Here is a 21,461-nt window from a genome sequence, read left to right on the forward strand (position 1 = left end):
GAAGCAACTGACAAAGGATTAATCTCCAAAATTTATAAGCAGCTCATGCAGCCCTATAACAAAAAAACAAACAACCCAATCCAAAAATGGGCAGAAGACCTAAATAGACATTTCTCCAAAGAAGATATACAGACTGCCAACAAACACATGAAAGAATGCTCAACATCATTAATCATTAGAGAAATGCAAATCAAAACTACAATGAGATATCATCTCACACCAGTCAGAATGGCCATCATCAAAAAATCTAGAAACAATAAATGCTGGAGAGGGTGTGGAGAAAAGGGAACACTCTTGCACTGGTGGTGGGAAGGTGAATTGGTACAGCCACTATGGAGAACAGTATGGAGGTTCCTTAAAAAACTAAAAATAGAACTACCATATGACCCAGCAATCCCACTACTGGGCATATACCCTGAGAAAACCATAATTCAAAAAGAGTCATGTACCAAAATGTTCATTGCAGCTCTATTTACAATAGCCCGGAGATGGAAACAACCTAAGTGTCCATCATCGGATGAATGGATAAAGAAGATGAGGCACATATATACAATGGAATATTACTCAGCCATAAAAAGAAACGAAATTGAGCTATTTGTAATGAGGTGGATGGACCTAGAGTCTGTCATACAGAGTGAAGTAAGTCAGAAAGAGAAAAACAAATACCATATGCTAACACATATATATGGAATCTAAGAAAGGAAGAAAAAAAAAAAAGGTCATGAAGAACCTAGGGGTAAGACGGGAATAAAGACACAGACCTACTAGAGCATGGACTTTAGGATATGGGGAGGAGGAAGTGTAAGCTGTGACAAAGTGAGAGAGTGGCATGGACATATATACACTACCAAACGTAAAATAGATAGCTAGTGGGAAGTAGCTGCATAGCACAGGGAGATCAGCTAGGTGGTTTGTGACCGCCTGGAGGGGTGGGATAGGGAGGGTGGGAGGGAGGGAGATTCAAGAGGGAAGAGACATGGGAACATATGTATATGTATAACTGATTCACTTTGTTATAAAGCAGAAACTAACACACCATTGTAAAGCAATTACACTCCAATAAAGATGTTAAAAAAAAAAATTAACTGAAGGCATTCTCAGGACAATGCAAATGGGATGAGATAAGGTTAGAAATGATAGTGTAGGAACACAGATATATCCAAGTAATGAATAAACTTGTAAATAACATTCTTTGCAGGTATAGAACAATGTAAATAGGAGAAATGTAATTACAAATATTTGAAATGCATTTGCACTCCTGGCTTCCAACCTAGTTTAAAAAACGTCTTTCAGAAAAGTCCTAAAGAATCACTGGAGAAAATTTAATATAGCTGGGTGGTAGAGGGATAGATAAACTGACATGTGATCTTTACAAGCAATGGTAAAATTTAGGATGTGGACATAAGGTTTTCCATGGCAAAATCCTTTCAAGTTTATCATATGTTTGAAATTTTTCATAAGTTTTAAAAAAGAAACCTTAAAACATCTCAAAGAAGCTGCTGTCTCAGAGCTCAACATTGAGCAATAGTGAAAAGGTGGATAGATTAGAGCAGAGACTGAAGAAATGAATGAATGAACATGAATTTTTTTGCTCTTTTACATATAATTGCCATTTCATCACAACAAAGCTGGAAGGTAGGTGATATTATCTCTATTACACACACACACACACACACACACAAACACACACACACGCCTCTGAGGCTCAGAGAGTACCGTAACCAAGTTACTTGGATATAAGTGAATATTAAGCCTGACCAAGCCTGGGATCAAAACATGCACGCAGGTTTAAAAATATCGAACTAAAATCTGAATCTACCTTTATCATTTATTTTCCACAGGTAACTGGAAAGTGACCGTCTCAGCTCTACTTGGAAAAGCACTTTAAATAATAAGAACATGTGAGATATACTTTGTAAAACAGAACAATATATTTTAAAAATTAATTTAGTCTATCCTTGATTGTGTTGGGTCTTTGTTGCTGCACGTGGACTTTCTCTAGTTGCTGTGAGCGGGGGCTACTCTTCGTTGCGATGCGAGGGCTTCTCTTTGCGGTGGCTTCCCTTGCTGAGGAGCGCAGGCTCTAGGTGCGCAGCCTTCAGTAGTTGTAGCATGCGGGCTTCAGCAGTTGTGGCTCTCGGGCTCTAGAACGCAGGCTCGGTAGTTGTGGTGCACAGGTTTAGTTACTCCGTGGCGTGTGGGATCTTCCCAGACCAGGGCTCAAACCCGTGTCCCCTGCATTGGCAGGTGGACTCTTAACCACTGTGCCACCTGGGAAATCTCACGATATTTTGTATAATATGACTTCCAGCTTCAAAGTCCTTCTTAATTTTCAAAGTTAGCTGACTCACAATTATCCTATTTGTATTACAGTTATCTGTATACATCTTTTACAGTTCTTTTAGCACTGTGATTCCCTTGAAATTAGGATCCAGATCTGATTCATTTCTACATTCTTTATAACAGTACCTGAAATAGTTTAATGAGTATTTACTTAAGGAAAGAAGGTGATCCTCACCATAGAGACGCAAGGTAGCAAGGGCACCTATTCACATTATCCTTATTAATAACACTTGAAGAAACAGAGTCAGAGTAAACTCTGATGCCACTTCTCAGCTAAAAAGCACATTTATTGAGCCAGGGCTCCAGTCTTTTCCGATTACACCACTGACTAAACAAAGACACTAAGCCTGTTCTCCAGTGAGAGTCTGGCAGGGCATCCAAAGGCAAAAGCTTTAGTTATGTTGTTTTTCTAAATGTTTAGAAAATCCTGGAATGTAGATCTTAATGTGATATAAAATGTTTGTAAACGTTCTGAGTTCTTTGTTTTATTGGGACAGAGTGGTAGAAGGAAAGTGAAAATGCTTCTTAAAAACCCTAAACTAGGTTATAAGTTACCCCAAACTCAACAAAAACAGAAGCTGAACTATAACAGCTAACATTTATTTATTTTTTAAAAATAAATCTATCTATTTATTTACGGCTGCGTTGGATCTTCGTTGCTGCATGCAGGGGCTATTCTTCACTGCGGTGCGCGAGCTTCTCACTGCAGTGGCTTCTCTTGTGCAGCACGGACTCAAGGCACACGGGCTTCAGTAGTTATGGCATGTTGGGCTCAGTAGTTGTGGCTCATGGGCTCTAGAGTGCAGGCTCAGTAGTTGTGGCACATAGGCTTGGTGGCTCTGCGGCATGTGGGATCTTCCCGGACCAGGGATTGAACCCGTGTCCCCTGCATTGGCAGGCGGATTCTTTTTTTTTTTTTTTTAACATCTTTATTGGGGTATAATTGCTTTACAATGGTGTGTTAGTTTCTGCTTTATAACAAAGTGAATCAGCTATACATATACATATGTTCCCATATGTCTTCCCTCTTGCGTCTCCCTCCCTCCCACTCTCCCCATCCCACCCTTCCAGGCTGTCACAAAGCACCGAGCTAATATCCCTGTGCCTTGTGGCTGCTTCCCCCCAGCTATCTACCTTACTACGTTTGTTAGTGTGTATATGTCCATGACTCTCTCTCGCCCTGTCAAAACTCACCCCTCCCCCTCCCCATACCCTCAAGTCCGTTCTCCAGTAGGTCTGCGTCTTTATTCCTATCTTACCCCTAGGTTCTTCATGACATTTTTTCCCCTTAAATTCCATATATATGTGTTAGCATACGGTATTTGTCTTTTTCTTTCTGACTTACTTCGCTCTGTATGACAGACTCTAGGTCTATCCATCTCATTACAAATAGCTCAATTTCATTTCTTTTTAAGGCTGAGTAATATTCCATTGTGTATATGTGCCACATCTTCTTTATCCATTCATCCGATGATGGGCGCTTAGGTTGTTTCCATGTCCTGGCTATTGTAAATAGAGCTGCAATGAACATTTTGGTACATGACTCTTTTTGAATTTTGGTTTTCTCAGGGTATATGCCAAGTAGTGGGATTGCTGGGTCATATGGTAATTCTATTTGTAGTTTTTTAAGGAACCTCCATACTGTTCTCCACAGTGGCTGAACCAATTCACATTCCCACCAGCAGTGCAAGAGTGTCCCCTTTTCTCCACACCCTCTCCAGCATTTATTGTTTCTAGATTTTTTGATGATGGCCATTCTGACTGGTGTGAGATGATATCTCATTGTAGTTTTGATTTGCATTTCTCTAATGATTAATGATGTTGAGCATTCTTTCATGTGTTTGTTGGCATTCTGTATATCTTCTTTGGAGAAATGTCTATTTAGGTCTTCTGCCCATTTTTGGATGGGGTTGTTTGTTTTTTTGTTATTGAGCTGCATGAGCTGCTTGTAAATTTTGGAGATTAATCCTTTGTCAGTTGCTTCATTTGCAAATGTTTTCTCCCATTCTGAGGGTTGTCTTTTGGTCTTGGTTATGGTTTCCTTTGCTGTGCAAAAGCTTTGAAGTTTCATTAGGTCCCATTTGTTTATTTTTATTTCCATTACTCTAGGAGGTGGGTCAGAAAGGATCTTGCTGTGATTTATGTCATAGAGTGTTCTTCCTATGTTTTCTTCTAAGAGTTTGATAGTTTCTGGCCTTACATTTAGATCTTTAATCCATTTTGAGCTTATTTTTGTGTATGGTGTTAGGGAGTGATCTAATCTCATACTTTTACATGTACCTGTCCAGTTTTCCCAGCACCATTTATTGAAGAGGCTGTCCTTTCTCCACTGTACATTCCTGTGGCAGGCGGATTCTTAACAACTGCGCCACCAGGGAAGTCCACAGCTAACATTTATACTCAGCTCTTTGGAGCAATTCTACATATATATGTTATTTCATATGATTTTTCATAATATCCAGTGAGAGATTACTATTATTCCCATTTCACTGATGAGTAAATTTTAGGGTTAGTTTAGAAAGTCAGTAGGTGGTTGAACTGGGACTTGAAACAATCTGGGTCATGCTCTTTGTAGTACACAAGGCGTTACTCGCTTCCACAAAACTAGTCAATAGCCTTCTAATTAGTCTCTCTCTACTTCCATTCCATTGTGTGTATGGCAACCAGAGTAATCCTTCTAAAACAGAAATTCAATTATGTTTCATCTCTGCTTAAAAATCCTTCAATGGACCCATGCAGCCTATAGAATGAAATCCACCAAAGTCCTTGGCATTGTATACATAGTCCTTCAAACCTAAATCCTTTAAGATTTGGCCCCTGACTACTTCTGCAGCCTCATCTACCCATCTTCTCCTCTTTACCTTCTTCCCCTAAGTTATTCTTAGTCCCTCAACTTATCTGCAGTGAAATCCCTTTTCCCATTATACACTCTACTTGTCAACTTACAACTCATCTTTCAAAATTTAACTCAAAAATCAATGATCTCCTCTTCCTCAGCCTTCTGAGTTCTCTTCCCTAGATAATCATTTCCTCTTCTATGCTATTATTTATATCTGGTTCATACTTACAGCATTTAAATACTGTATTACAATTATTTGTTTACATACTTCTCCCAATTTGATAGTGAAGCCCTAAGGGATGCCTTATTCATCTTTGCCTCTGGGGTCTAATACACTGCCTGACAGTAGTAGGCATCAGATACATCTTGTTGGGTTGAATTCAAATATACTCACTTAGAGAGTACACAAGTGATAAAACAGGATTTGGATTTTGTAAAATATATATGTTTTAAAGAAAAAAAAAGGCTAAAACCCTTTAACTGAACTGTGTATAACAATGGCAGTTGCCCTGAAGGTCCCTGTTAATGCTCTGTGACCCAGCTGGGCCTCCAGAAGGTTCATTACTTTCATATTACGACTGTGGCAATTTATTAATGAGCTCAGTGCAAGCAAAACAAGTTGAAATGACAGCTTTGGCAACTAACATCTTTTATTTATCGCTAGAGCTAGTCTTTCACTAGCAGTGAGATGCATAAGCCTTCTTCGAGGCAAAACAATATTTATGGGGTATCTTCTAAGAGGCCTGCAAACACTGTGATTGGCTAAGAGGAATTCAAGAAAGTATAGGTCTTCATTAGGATAGGAAAAGCATGTGTTCTTGAAAAATAACTCAAAACTGAAAAACACAGATGTCCATTAGAAGTAGTGGTAAAGGACTTATTATGTGATTCATCATTTATGCATCAACTGCCTTTTCCAGGCATAACTGAAGTGCCATTGCAGCTCTTCTTATTTCACCCTGATGGAGGCAGGTGTTACAACAGTATTCATGAGGAGGAAACCAAGAACCAGTACTAGGCATTCTGGCAGAAGGAAGGTCTATAAAACTAAAGCCCCTCTCCTTTCAAAAGTGTGTAGTCTTCTTGGTACCAAAGAATCCCTACCAACCACTTAAGGCTGCTCTCCTGAGATAAAACAGAGCCAAATCATAAGCTGTTAACATAACGAAAGTAAACTTTATAGTGCAGCTAGACACAAATATGGTTTAAAAGAGAGAAAGAGAAATAGCAAGAAACCCTGTGGATACAGGGAGATACCACATACTCACTGTCTTTCACTAATGACTACAGTACCTCCAAATAAAACCCTTGGTTTTGACTTCTTAGGACTGCCATAACAAAGAACCACAAGCTGAATATAATAAACAACAGAAATTTATTCTCTCCCTGAGTTAGAGGGCAGAAGTCCAAAATCAAGGTGTTGGCTGGATCATGCTCTCTCTGAAGCCTGCAGGGAAATATCCTTCCTTGCTTCTTCCAGCTTCTGGTATCCCCAGGAAACCAATACAGATTTTGGTACTGATGAGAGTGGGATGCTGCTCTAACAAATATTTAAAAATGAAGTGGCTTTGGAACTGGATAATGAGTAGAGGCTTGACAGAAAAAAAAAACTAAATTGCCTTAAAGAGATGGAAATATGAACATTAAAGGTGCTTTTAAGTGAGGCCTTAGAAGGAGATGAGGAACATGTTATTGGACACTGCAGGAAAGGTTGTTCTTGCTATAAAGTGGCGGAAAATTTGTCCGAATTGTGTTCAGCCATTGGATGAACTTATAACTGATGAACTTGGATATTTAACTGAGGAGATTTCTAAGCAAGCTGTTGAAATGTGGCCTGGTTTCTCTTTGGTTTTTATGAATATGAGAAGAGGTAAATTGAGGATTGAACTGTTAAGCAAAAAGGAACCAGCACTTGATGATTTGGAAAATTCTCTGCCTATCCAAACAGGATGCTCTGGAAACAGGGCCAAGCGTATGGCTGGATCATCATTTGCCTGACTCTAGGACACAAGCAAACACCTCAGAAGCTCGGAACAGAGACGTGGTTATCCAGGAAAGATCTGCGCAGGACCCTCTTGTCAGATGGTTCGGACACCAGTAAACTGCATGGGAGACCGACAAGGTTTCTGAGAATTTTATGTCAGCAGAAGTGCTGCCAGCCTGGACTGAAAGGAACAGAGATGGAATGAAATGAAGACTAACAACAGGGCAGAGCCACAGATGCAGATGCCTGGGCCAATGGGACCCTCTTGGGTTAAAAGGGTGGGCCTGCCCACACAGGCCAGAGGACAGAGCACTGGGCCACAGAGGATTATTCCCGGGCCTTGAAGTCTAATGGAGTTAGCCCTGTTGGGTTGTGAATTTGCTTTAGACTAGTGATCCTTTTATTCCTTCCATGTTCTCACTTTTGTAATAGAAATGTCTTTCCGAAGCCTGTCCTACCATTATATCTTGGAAGCAGATAACTTGTGTTCTAGATTTCACAGGTCCACAGATGGAGAGGAATTTTGTCCCAGGATGAATCATAGCAGAGTCTCACCCATACCTGATTTACATGATTTAGAAGATGAGATTTGAGACTTTTTGAGTTGGTTATATTTAGGTGAGATTCTGGACTTGGATTGGATGCTGGAGTGGGTTAAGACTTTGGGGGATATTGGGATGAGGTGAATGTATTTTGCACTTGGAAAGGACATGAATTTTGAGGGGCCAGAGGGTAGACAGTTATGGGTTGAGTTATGTTCTCCAAATTGTATACTCCTGGTATCTGTGAATGTGACCTTATTTGGAAATAGGGTCTTTGTAGATATAATCAACTTAAATGAGGTCATTAGGGTGGGCCCTAATCCAATATGACTGGGGTCCCTATAAGAGAAAGAAAACACCATGTGAAGACAGACATACTCAGAGAGAACACCATGTGGCAAAAAAGGCAGAGATCAGAGTGATGCAGCTGCAAGCCAAGGACTGACAGCCACTACCAGAAACTAGGAAGAGACAAGTAAAGATTCTACCTAACCTCAGAGGGAGCCCCAGTTAACACCTTGATTTTGGAGTGCTTCCCTCCAGACTGTGAGAGAATAAATTGCCACCTAGTCTGTGATACAATTTGTTATGGCAGCCGTAAGAAACTAAAACACCCCTTAATAGTAGCTAATGTATATTCAAGACTTACTATGCACTGTGTAAAGTGCTTTACACTGATGATCACATTTAATCTTTACCATGACCTCATGAGGTAAAGAAATAAAATAACCTTCTGGAGCTAGGAATCTGCCAATGCTGGTGGGGGCTGAGTGCTAAAGCACGTTAAAACAGCGGATCCCTGGACAGGACCGTTGTTGGCTGCGTGGATACAACAAAGGGAATGGGAGTGAGGGGCTCTGTGGCTGGGAATGGCCCTAGAGGAAACGTGGTCTGCCTAGGAAAAGAACCATTGTTGAGCGGTGCACAAGGGGCGGAGCCGCCACTGCCCCCTCACGCCAGCCCCTGCCTCTGCAGGCACTGGGAGGGACTCCCACCAAAGTGAGCACGCCCCAATCTGTTACAACTGCCTGCTGGGCCCTGCAGGCCATTTGTGCACACCCTAGTTGTGGCTGCCATACCCCTCTCTGGCCTGAGGGAGTAAGCGTGCCCCTATCAGCCGCTGCTTCCTCCCGCCCGGGTGGGGAACTGGCCTGAGAGTGGCGCACACACAGAGGTGGGGTGAAAACCAAAAGTAAGCCCCAGGGGCAGTGCGACTAAGGAAGAGGAACTTCTGTGCAGCTGCACAAGCCATGGATTAAATCTCTGCGATCGTGATTGGCTTGGTAAGTCCTGTGGAATACCTGAATAGACAAAAGAGCATTCCCACAACTGAGACGGGTCTAGCCTTAGCAGCAGTGCACTTTGGGGGCAAGAACACAGAGGAGCTGGGCCAGGTCAGAGTCAGAGCTGGCCCCACAGGGCCCACAGCAGGTCTAGAGACCTGCCTAGAGGTATTGTAGGGCCTCTCAGGGAGGCGGGGATTGGCTGTGGCTCACTGTGGGAGCAAGGACACTGACAGAGGAGGCCCCAGGAAAATATTCTTATTCCTCTTATTCTTTTTATGTCTGTTTTGTTTTGTTCAGTTGATGGTATTGTTGTTTTTATTATTTTTTTAATGTATATATTTTTTCTATTTTTACTTTACTTTTTTGCTCTTTTGTGTTTTTCTTCTTGTTTTTGTTCTGTTTTTTATTTCATTTTCCTTTTTCTTTTTTTGATTGCTTCCATGTGTTTATTTTTTCTTTGCTTTGTTTGCTTTCTGTTTTATTTTTCATTTTTTGTTTTGTTAGTTTAGTCCTTATTGATTGTTCTCATTTTTTAATTCTTTTCATTGTTTGTTCTCTTGTGTTTGTTTTTTTCCTGTCTGCTTCTTTATTTGTTTCTGTTAGTTTGGTTTTGTTGTTATCATTTGTCTTGGATATGGTGTGTCTGCTTTCTTTCTTTTTTTCTTTTTGTGCATGTTGTGTTGTTGTAGTTTGTTTGTTTTTGCTATTTTTCTTGGGTTTTGTTTGTTTTCTTTTCTTTTTCTTTTTTTTTCCTTTTTCTTTTCTTTCTTTTTTCCCTGGCCATGCAGTGTGGCTTGTGGGCTCTTGGTTCCCTAGCCAGGGGCTGGGCCTGGGCCTTCAGGGTGGGAGCACTAAATCCAGGATGCTGGACTGCCAGAGAATTCCTGGGCCCAGGAAATATTAATTGGTGTGTACTCTCCCAGAGGTATCCATCTCCACACCAAGACCTGGCTCCACCCAACTGCCTGCAGGCTCCAGTGCTGGACACCTCATGTGGAACAATCAGCAAGACACGAACACAGCCCCACCCATCAGCAGACATGCTGCCTAAAGCCGTACTAAGCTCACAGACACCCCAAAACACACCACCTGACGCAGTCCTGCCCAATCAGAGGGAAAAGACTCAGCTCCACCCACCAGAACACAGGCACCAGTCCCTCCCACCAGGAAGTCCAAACAAGCCCCTGCACCAACCTCACCCACCAGGGGCAGACAATGAAAGCAAAAGGAACTATGACCCTGCAGCCCGTGGAAAGGAGACCATAAATGCAGTAAATTAGACAAAATGAGATGACAGAGAAATATGTTGCAGGCAAGGTAAAACCCACAAAATCAAATAAATGAAGAGGAAATAGGCTATCTACCTGAAAAAGAATTCAGAGTAATGATAGTAAAGATGATCCAAGATCTCGGAAACAGAATGGAAGCACGGATCGAGAAGACACAAGAAATGTTTAACAAGGACCTAGAAGAACTAAAGGCAAACAATCAGTGATAAACAACACAACAACCGAAATGAAAAATACACTAGAAGGAATCAATAGCAGCATAACTGAGGCAGAAAAACAGATAAGTGAGCTAGAAGATAGAATGGTGGAAATAACTGCTGTGGAGCAGAATAAAAAAAGGAAGAATGACAAGAAATGAGGACAGTCTCAGAGACTTCTGGGACAACATTAAACACACCAACATTCAAATTATAGGGGTCCCAGAAGAAGAGAAAGGGAAAGGGCCTGAGAAAATATTTGAAGAGATTATAGTTGAAAACTTCCCTAACATGGTAAAGGAAATAGTCAATCAAGTCCAGGAAGTGCAGAGAGTCCCAGGCAGGATAAACCCAAGGAGAAACACACCAAGACACATATTAATCAAACTAATACAAATTAAATGCCAAGAAAAAAATATTAAAAGCAGCAAGGAGAAAGCAAAAAATAACATATTGGGGTGGCCAGAAAGTTCATTCAGGTTTTTCTGTAACATTTTATGGAAAAATCCAAACGAACTTTTTGGCCAACCCAGTACAAAGGAATCTCCATAAGGTTATCAGTTGATTTTTCAGCAGAAACTCTGCAGGCTAGAAAGGAGTGGCAGGACATATTTAAAGCGATGAAAGGGAAAAACCTGCAGCCAAGATTACTCTACCCAGGAAGTACCTCATTCAGATTCGATGGAGAAATCAAAAGCTTTACAGACAAGCAAAAGCTAAGAGAATTCAGCACCACCAAATCAGCTTTACAACAACTGCTAAAGGAGCTTCTCTAAGTGGGAAATGCAAGAGAAGAAAAAGACTTACAAAAACAAAACCAAAGCAATTAAGAAAATGATAACAGGAACATATTGATAATTACCTTAAATGTAAATGGATTAAATGATCCAACCAAAAGACACAGACTGGCAGAATGGATACAAAAACAAGACCAATATATATGTTGCCTACAAGAGACCCACTTCAGACCTAGGGACACATACAGACTGAAAGTGAGGGTATGCAAAAAGATATTCTATGCAAATGGAAATCAAAAGAAAGCTGGAGTAGCAATACTCATATTAGACAAAATAGACTTTAAAATAAAGACTGTTGGGACTTCCTGGAGGCACAGTGGTTAAGAATCCACCTGCCAATGCAGGGGACACGGGTTTGATCTCTGGTCTGGGAAGATCCCACGTGCTGTGGAGCAACTGAGCCCATGTGGCACAACTACTGAGCCTGCGCTCTAGACCCCACAAGCCACAACTACTGAAGCCCTCGCGTCCATGCGCCGCAACTACTGAAGCCCATGTGCTCTAGGACCCATGTGCTGTAAGTACTGAAGCCCCCGCACCTAGAGCCCATGCTCCACAACAAGAGAAGCCACTGCAATGGGAAGCCCGTGCACCGCAACGAAGAGGAGCCCCTGTTTGCCACAACTAGAGAAAGCCCGCATGCAGCAACAAAGACCCAACACAGCCAAAAAAAAAAATACAAAAATAAGGATTGTTACAAGAGACAAAGAAGGACACTACATAATGATTAAGGGATCGATACAAGAAGAAGATATAACAGTTATAAACAATTATGCACCCAACACAGGAGCACCTCAACACATAAGGCAAATGTTAACAGCCATAAAAGAGGAAATCAACAATAACACAATAATAGTGGGGGACTTTTAACACTCCACTTACACCTATGGATAGATCATCCAGACAGAAAATAAATAAGGAAACACAAGCCTTAAATGACACATTAGACCAGATAGACTTAATTGATATTTATAGGACATTCCATCTGAAAGCAGCCAAATACACTTTCTTCTCAAGTGCACACAAAACATTCTCCAGGTTAGAACACATCTTGGGTCACAAATCAAGCCTTGGTGAATTTAAGAAAATTGAAATCATATCAAGCATCTTTTCTGACCACAATACTATCAGATTAGAAATCATTTATAGGAAAAAAAAACCTGTTAACACAAACACATGGAGGCTAAACAATATGCTACTAAATAACCAAGAGATCACTGAATAAATCAAAGAGGAAATAAAAAAAAATACCTAGACACAACTGACAATGAAAACATGACGACCCAAAACCTATGCGATGCAGCAAAAGCAGTTCTAAGAGGGAAGTTTATAGCAATGCAATCCTACCTCAAGAAACAAGAAACATCTCAAATAAACAACCTAACCTTACATCTAAAGCAACTAGAGAAAGAAGAACAAAAAAATCCCCAAAGTTAGTAAAAGTAATCAAAAAGATCAGAGCAGAAATGAATGAAATAGAAACGAAGAAAGAGTGCAGAACACTCTGGCATAAACTGCAGCAGGATCTTTTTTGACCCACCTCTTAGAGTAATGAAAATAAAACCAAAAATAAACAAATGGGACCTAATGAAACCTCAAAGCTTTTGCACAGCAAAGGAAACCATAAACAAGACAAAAAGATAACCCTCAGAATGAGAAAAACTATTTGCAAATGAAGCAACTGACAAAGGATTCATCTCCAAAATATACATATAGCTCATGCAGCTCAATAACAAAAAAACAAACAACCCAATCAAAAACTGGGCAGAAGACCTAAACAGACATTTCTCCAAAGACGACTAACAGATGGCCAACAAACACATGAAAAGATGCTAGACATCACTAATCACTAGAGAAATGCAAATCAAAACTACAACGCGGTACCACCTCACACTGGTCAGAATGGCCGTCATCAAAAAATCTACAAACAAGAAATGTTGGAGAGGGTGTGGAGAAAAGGGAACCCTCTTGCACTGTTGGTGGGTATGTAAATTGGTACAGCCACTATGGAGAACAGTATGGAGGTTCCTTAAAAAACTAAAAATAGAATTACCATACGATCCAGCAATCCCACTACTGGGCATATACCCAGAGAAAACCATAATTCAAAAAGACTCATGCACCTCAATGTTCATTGCAGCACTATTTACAACAGCCAGGACATGGAAGCAACCTAAATGTCCATCAACAGAGGAATGGATAAATAAGATGTGGTACATATATACAATGGAATATTACTCAGCCATAAAAAGGAACAAAATTGGGTCATTTGTAGAGATGTGGATGGACCTAGAGACTGTCATACAGAGTGAAGTAAGTCAGAAAGAGAAAAACAAATATCATATATTAACGCATATATGTGGAATCTAGAAAACTGGTGTAGATCATCTTATTTGCAAAGCAGAAACAGAGACAAAGACGTAGAGAACAAACGTATGGATACCAAGGGGGAAGGCAGCAGGGGGATGAATTGGGAGATTGGGATTGACATACATACACTACTGACACTATGTATAAAATAGATAACTAATGAGAACCTACTGTATAGCACAGTGAACTCTATTCCATGTTCTGTGGTGACCTAAATGGGAAGGAAATAAAGAAAAAGACAGGATATATGTATACATATAGCTGACTCACTTTGCTGTACAGTAGAAACTAATACAACGTTGTAAAGCAACTACACTCCAATAAAACTTAATAAAATAACCTTCTACTACACTATTCCTAACTACTATGCTAAACTTTCTTTTATATGCCAGCTGCTGTATAATAAGGAACTTGTCTACTCTTTGTCCTAGGTTCCTGGCAAAGAGCTTCTAAAATCCCTGGAATTTTCCAAGTGATAGGAGTATCTTTGTTATACATTAGCCCCTTGGACACATGTGAGTTTATGCTAAAGAGATCGCTCAGGATGGGGGCTGGTTGCCAGAAAGACCAACCACATAGGCCTACATAATGAAACCCCAGCCAAAATCGAACACTGAAGCTCGGTGGAGTGAGCTAATTAGTAAACACATCAATGTGCCAGGAGGGTGATGTGCCCTGATTCTATGGAGAGAGGACAGGGAAGCTCTGTGTTCAGGACTCACTCAGACCTTGCCCTATGTGTCTCTTAATTTGGCTGTTCCTGATTTGCATCCTTTACAATAAACCTGTAGTCGTAAGTATGGCACTTTCCTGAGTCCTGTGAGTTGTTCTAGTAAATCACTGAACCTGAGGGGGTCACAGGAACCTGCCAGATTTGTAGCCAATTGGTTGGAAGTGTAGGTGGTCTGAGGACCACACTTGAGGCTGGCATCTGAAGTGGGGGCAGTCTTTAGGGGATCATGTTCCCTTAAACCCACTGATGGTAGTACAGATGATATGAATAACCTTAAGCTGGCAGCATTAAATCAAAGAGATATACCTATATATGGCTTTAGGAAACATTATTTGCATCATCCGGACATATCTTACTTGGAAATATGAAGGGGAGAGAGAGGGAATGAGAGAAGGAAGGGGAGAAGGATGGGAGGAAGGGAGGGAGGGGGAAAGAGAGGGAAGAAAGAAAGGAAAGGGAAGGGAAGAGGGGATAAAGAAATGAAAGAAACAAAAAGACAAAGATATTATTTAAGTGTAAAACAACTGCTTTGAGTGACTTAGTGCTTTGTCCTAACAACGGGCAATAAATGTTATAAAGTGATGCTAGAGGAGACAGGCAAGGAAAGATTCTTTTGCAAAAGTTAAACAAAAACAAATACTGGATTTCCTCAAAATTTTAGATGTTATAGCCATATAGTTAGAGGTATATAAGCATCTTTAATTTCATATCGGAAAAAAAATCCCTTAAACAAGTATTGTCATACTAATTATCCGTGACATAAAGCTTCTTAGGAATGCACCTACTATATAACAGCAAAAGAGACTCTTCTAAAACCCATCACAGAGCTAATGGGGAAGACAGCATTATGCCAAGGAACACTGCAGAGGTAATGCTTAGAAAATCCAGACAGCTGACACCTAGAAGACATTTTTAACATGGGCATTAGGGTCCAAACATCTAGGCTGATGGGTTTGGGGGCAGAGTTGTCATTTCTGGGAAGGGGTAAGTCAAACACTTAAGTGTACTGGGCAGGTAATCTAAACAGAAAGTGAGAATGGGGCCCAAGGTTGCACAATGGGACTTTATGACTCAGCCATTTTCCAAAGGACATTTCTGTTGAGATGAAGAATCACTTATTCATAACAACAGACTAGTAGAGAAAACTAGAGAAGATCCTGATCTACAGCAAATCTAGTCCAATCACACAATTTATCCCTAAATTTTTTAATGTCTTTTATCAATCTGAATTTTTTGAGTATTAGTCTTAAATTCTATAAGGAAAAATAGTGAAAGGCTTTTTTTTCAATTTTAAAAATTTTATTTATTTTTGGCTGCGTTGGGTCTTTGTTGCTGCATGCTGGCTTTCTCTAGTTGCGGCAAGTGGGGTCTACTCTTCGTTGTGGCACACAGGCTTCTCATTGCAGTGTCTTCTCTTGCTGCAGAGCACGGGCTGTAGGTGTGTGGGCTTCATTAGTTATGGCATGTGGCCTCAGCAGTTGTGGCTCGCGGGCTCTAGCGCGCAGGCTCAGTAGTTGTGGCACACAGGCTTAGCTGCTCCACTGCATGTGGGATCTTCCTGGACCAGGGATAGAAGTGTGCCCTGCATTGGCAGGCAGATTCTTAACCACTGTGCCACCAGGAAAGCCCCAGGGAAAGGTTTTGAAATGGCATGTTCTATCAATAGAAGGATGGAGGCTTCCAGATTCTCTGATCCTACAGAAATGTGTTACTTGGTCTATCTCTGACTAGGCAATTTTACAAGTTTGTTGTAAACTGATAGCTTTGCTGAAAATTGATATTAATGGAAATAATTCCTGTCCACTGAAATGCAAACTGTGTATAAGGAATTCACTTGATGTTGCTCTATGAATATGGAGCACTTTTGCATTTGTTTTTAAACTAATTTCAGAATACCCTGACTATAAATATGTGGTACTTTGAGTCCTCTTTTGAACCATTTTTCGTACTCTTTCTGTTCACTACATTAACTAATGAGTTAAATAAAATTTTTGTTCATTTTTTATTTGTGTGAGTCGTGATTTTACCTCCCCCCAACCCTTTTACCAACCTCTCCCCATTTCTTCTACCCTCCAGCCCCTAGCAACCACCATTTTACTGTTTCTAAGAGTTCAATTTTTTTTAAGAGTCCACATACTCTTAAAATACACCACGCAGTATTTGTCTTTCTGTCTGACTTATTTCACCTAGCATAATGCCCTCCAGGTTCATCCATGTTGTCACAAATGGCAGGATTTCTTTCTTTTTTAACTGAATAATATTCCACTGTATATATACACATTTTCTCTATCCATTCATCCATCAATGCACACTTAGGTTGTTTCCATATCTCAGCTATTGTGAATAAATGACTACTCTTTTAAAGAAATTACCCTTTTACATCCCCAACAAGTCTTCAGTCTCACTTGGGAGCAGGGATTGTGAGTTTCAATGTATTGCAGTGAAACTAAAACTCGACTGGGAAAAGGCCTAGGTTTAGTCCTTGTTCAATAAGTACTGACCCTGACTAACTTCCAGTGTCATCTCTAATTCTCACTGGTTCATATGTCAAATGGGATTAATTCTTGCTTTGCCAACTTTCAAAGGCATGTTGGAAGAATCAGATGAGTGTGTAATCTGAAAGCATTTAGGTAGTCTGTAACGATCCCAGGTCCCGTCATCCACAGTATCATCAAAGTGATTTTCCTATAACGTCTAAGAGATCCTCTTTGTAGTCTACTCCAAACTCTCACAGATTCCCTTTGTCTATAGGGTGACATTTAAACTCCTAAGGATGGTGTACAGATCTTTTGGATGATCCAGCCCTTGCCTACCCTCTCACTTCATCTTTTGTTTTTTTCAAAGTTACTTCATCTTTATTAATCTTCTTTTTCCTTCTAGTACTTGCCTATCCTCAAAATTTTTCACTAAACCCCAGGTTGCCACCTCAAATGTGAACAGATTCACTTCATCTTTAGTCACCCCTTCTCAACCTTAATACCATAGTAGCACTCAACTTATATACGTAGTCCCAAACATTACATATGCTGATACCTTCCATCTGGAATGCCCTCTCCTCCAGTGCTTCAGTCCACCTGATAAACTTCCATGCATCCTTTAAACCTAATTCATATATTACCTCTTCTGAGAAGCCTTCCTCGTACTCTCATACATAATCATTCTCTCTTCCTTGGAGTGTACACATTTATATTATAGCCCTATATTGTATTACAATTTATTTATTTGCCTAATATTATTTGTCTGCTAAATTATGAGCCTTGATGGGCGGGTTGCTTCATGTTTATTTCTTTATCCTCTGTATCTAGCACATGGTGAGTGAGTGCTAAATAAATACTGAATAGCTAAAATGAAATGAAAGGCATTGTTATTATAGCTCCATTTTCCCCACAGCAACTAGCACAGAATTAAGCATAGACCAGCATTTAGTAAATAATTAATCTCTGCTTGCTGTCATTTCTTACCATTATTATTATCCAATCCTAATTCAGGGTGGGGGATGAGAAAGGGTATATGCTAAAGAAAATGTAAATTGACTGCTAGTCAAACACCCAAGTCAATCTGCTAGACATTTTTTTATGAATAACTTAATTCTCACAATAAACCTATGATACAGGTATTATTATTCCCATTTTATAAGAAAATAAGCTAAGGTACAAAGAATTTAACTTCTCTGAAGTCAAACAGCAAACAGTCAATAGTACACTTTCTGGGGTTTCATATACTCTCATATATACTTTCATATACTCTTACCTCATTTGGCCCTCACAATCTTGTGAGGTGCAAAGGGCTAATATTAGTATCCCTTCATTACAAATGAAGAAAACAAGATTTAGAGAGTTTAAATGACTGATAAAGTTTACAAAGCTAGTAATCACTAGGTCTAGGATTAGAATGTCTAGGTCATGTGACTCCAAATCTTGTACTTTTTCCATAGGCCAAACAGTCTCACCACAGGAGATCACTTATAGGTCACTCATAAAACTGCAAGAACAGACAAAGTCAATTACATAAAACAAAACAAGGGTGCTATTTAAAGGATCAGATTCTAAATTTTCAATCAAACCAATTTCAAGGCTAATCCAGTTTTAACCTCCTTCTCTATATACCCTATACACACAGAGCTTCAATGTAGGAGGATCATTACTTGTATTTTTCTAGGACCAATATTTCAAACTTTATTATATATGTCATACTCAACACCCAAAGATAGGTCCCCTAGTGAAGAGAAAATCACACAGCTTGTCCAAGACCAAATAAGAAGCTTCTATGTCTGAAATATGCACCAAATATTGATGACTTTCCCAATTTACCCAGTAAATATTTATTGACTACGTGCTGGTCCCTGGGCTAGGGATATAAGGATGGCTAGGACTTGAACAATATTAATCTATATGGAGATAGATAAGCAAATACATTATAACAGAATGTAATATGTAGTTATTAAAGGTATGTTAAAGGCGGAGACTAATTCTGTCTAAATGAAATGAAAAGGCTTCACAGAGGAGGTGATTTTTGAAGCAAAATTCAGGGCACGCATCTTATTCCAGACAGAGAAGGAAGTTCAGGAAATTCTAATTAAGTAAAGGGAAGTAGAAAAGTATAATACTAAGTAGTAAAAGGGCTTGTGTGATGTTCTGTGGAAAACGATAAATGATTCAAGCATAGGAATACACATCAGGAAGCAGTGACTGAAACAGAAAACTAGGTTAGAATCAGATAAAGATCAATGAACATATTCTGCAGATTAGAGGTTTTCAAACCTTTTTTAAAGAACTATCTTCAGGGACTTCTCTGGTGGTGCAGTGGTTAAGAATCCGTCTGCCAATGCAGGGGACACAGGTTTGAGCCCTGGTCTGGGAAGATCCCACATGCCATGGAGCAACTAAGCCCGTGCACCACAACTACTGAGCCTGTGCTCTAGAGCCCGCGAGCCACAACTACTGAAGCCCACGTGCCTAGAGCCCATGCTCCGCAACAAGAGAATCCACGCAAAGAGAAGCCCGCGCACCGCAACTCATCGCAATTAGAGAAAACCTGTGCGCAGCCAAAAAAAAAGAACTATCTTCAAACACATTTTTATGCAAAACATAACAATAATAACTACAGAGCTTATCTGGTAGGACAGTAAGGAAGCAGAGTTTATACATTCTGCCTCACCTTGAGACCCCCTCCCTGGTGTTCCTTCATAGAGATCTAAAGCAGTTTAGTACTCTATGTACAGTTCTCATCAGCAAATGGTTACCAGATTGCAATAAGTACAAAAATTGAGAGTAATCACTTAGAAACTCTGTATTATAATTTAAAAGAATAGCTTTATATTGTTAAACCTAATAAAATGTTGTGGTTTATACTTAGATTTTTTTAAAATTTCAGGTTTCTAACAATTCATTTTTATTACATTTATAAGATTATTAGTCTAAAATGAATGAAAAATACTCCTCCTTCAACATGCATAGTTTAAGAAGCACTGCCCTAAAGGTTTCACAACAGACCAGATTTGTAATTTAGAAAGTCAAAAAAATAACTAGTGGCTGTTTAAAAGGGGAAGACAAATTGGCAAATACAAAGGATAAATAATATGAAAAAATAGAAGATTTAAGATGATATAAGGATTACTTGTGTAAATGTTAAGCATCTGGCAAACAATGAATAAGGATTTTCAAGTTCATGGAAAAGGGACATTTCTTCAAGTCAAGTAAGGCTCGCATAAGTAGTAGATTTTTATAGAAAGACCTTAAGCCATCAATCTCCAGAGCTAAATTCATTAAGTCAACAAATTTTAATATTATTATATATGTAACATTATTTACTGAAACACCTACTACATACTTGGTGCCAGGGATACAATGCTGAACATAGGACATGGTCCCTGCCATCATGACAGACATTACTCAGCCAAAAAAACATAAATAGATGCTTCATTTAAAACTATTATAAGTACTACAAAGGAAAGTCACATAGTATTATGAAATCACGTAACATAGAGATTAAATAGATTCTGGGAGATAAAGGAAGGATTCCCTGAAGAAGTTATGTCTTAGTTGAAATCCAAAGAATGAGCAGAAAGTAACCAGGCAAAGAACGGGAAAGAACATTCTAGGCAGAGAGAACAGGCATGTAAGGGGGATGGAGCATGAATAGCCCACAAAACAGAAAAAAAGCAAGTATGACTGATGCACAGAAAGCAAGGAGAAAAGTGACAAGAGGTCAAAAAGGTAGACTGGGCTAGTTCATTAAAAGTTCTATAAGCAACAAAACAGATGAATCTTGAGGACATTATGCTCAGTGAAGTAAACCAGTCACAAAAGGAAAAATACTGTGTGATTCCACTCATTTGAGAAACTTGGAGTAGTCAAAATCAGAGACAGAAAGAACGGTGGGGCAGGGGCCGGAGAGAGGGAGGAATGGGGAGTTAATGTTTAATGGGTACAGAGTTTCAGTTTAGCAAGATGAAAAGAGGTTGTGGAGATGGATGGTGCCGATGGTTGCACAACAATGTGAATGTACATAATGCCACTGAATTGTACACTTAAACACGGTTAAAACTGTAAATTTTATGTTATGTTAACCGGAGTCGGCTTCTATTGCTTCTATCCAAAGACCCTTATGAGACAGAAATTGGTACGTGGAAGAGGGGTGGTATAAATGAGTCCCTAAGATGTAGAATTGACTGGATCAAGGTTGGGAACAGCACAGTGCAGACCTCTATCTCATGCTGAGGTTGGCCATCCTTATGCAGTAGGAGACGGCTTATCAAACTGTGGTCTTCTACCAGGACTCGCCACTACCGAGGCACACTGCAAAAACAAGATGTGGAAGGGAAAACACAGGATGTATTGGCTATGCAGACAGACTTCAATCAGTTCCTATAAAAAACAAACTGCTTAATATGAAATAGGGGAGATATTAAAAATATTTATAACCTGTCAGATCATACCAGTGCATAATGGAGAGTATCAGTCTTGAGTTAAACTGGTCAATCTGAAAGTATTTGGAAGAAAATATCACTTTTGTTAAAAAAAAAAAAAAAAAAAAAGATTCCTTCTGCCTAGAGCCTGCACACGAGCCTTGCTGAGTTCGG

General features: G+C 39.7%; 1 protein-coding gene across 6 annotated transcripts in view; it reads right to left on the reverse strand.

The window, feature by feature from the left end:
- SCMH1 (Scm polycomb group protein homolog 1) overlaps positions 1-21,461 on the reverse strand; it is a 193,037-nt gene that overhangs the window by 156,165 nt on the left and 15,411 nt on the right. Inside the window, exon 1 of one of the 6 annotated variants that reach the window (XM_032651184.1) lies at positions 21,084-21,099. The exons of the other annotated variants lie outside the window; for them this stretch is intronic. The gene's annotated coding sequence lies outside the window, so the exon portion shown is untranslated. Of the gene's footprint in view, positions 1-21,083; positions 21,100-21,461 lie in introns of those variants that run through there. 6 annotated transcript variants of the gene reach the window in all.

The sequence above is a fragment of the Phocoena sinus genome, chromosome 1 (assembly GCF_008692025.1).
Source record: "Phocoena sinus isolate mPhoSin1 chromosome 1, mPhoSin1.pri, whole genome shotgun sequence".
NCBI classification, from domain to species: domain Eukaryota; kingdom Metazoa; phylum Chordata; class Mammalia; order Artiodactyla; family Phocoenidae; genus Phocoena; species Phocoena sinus.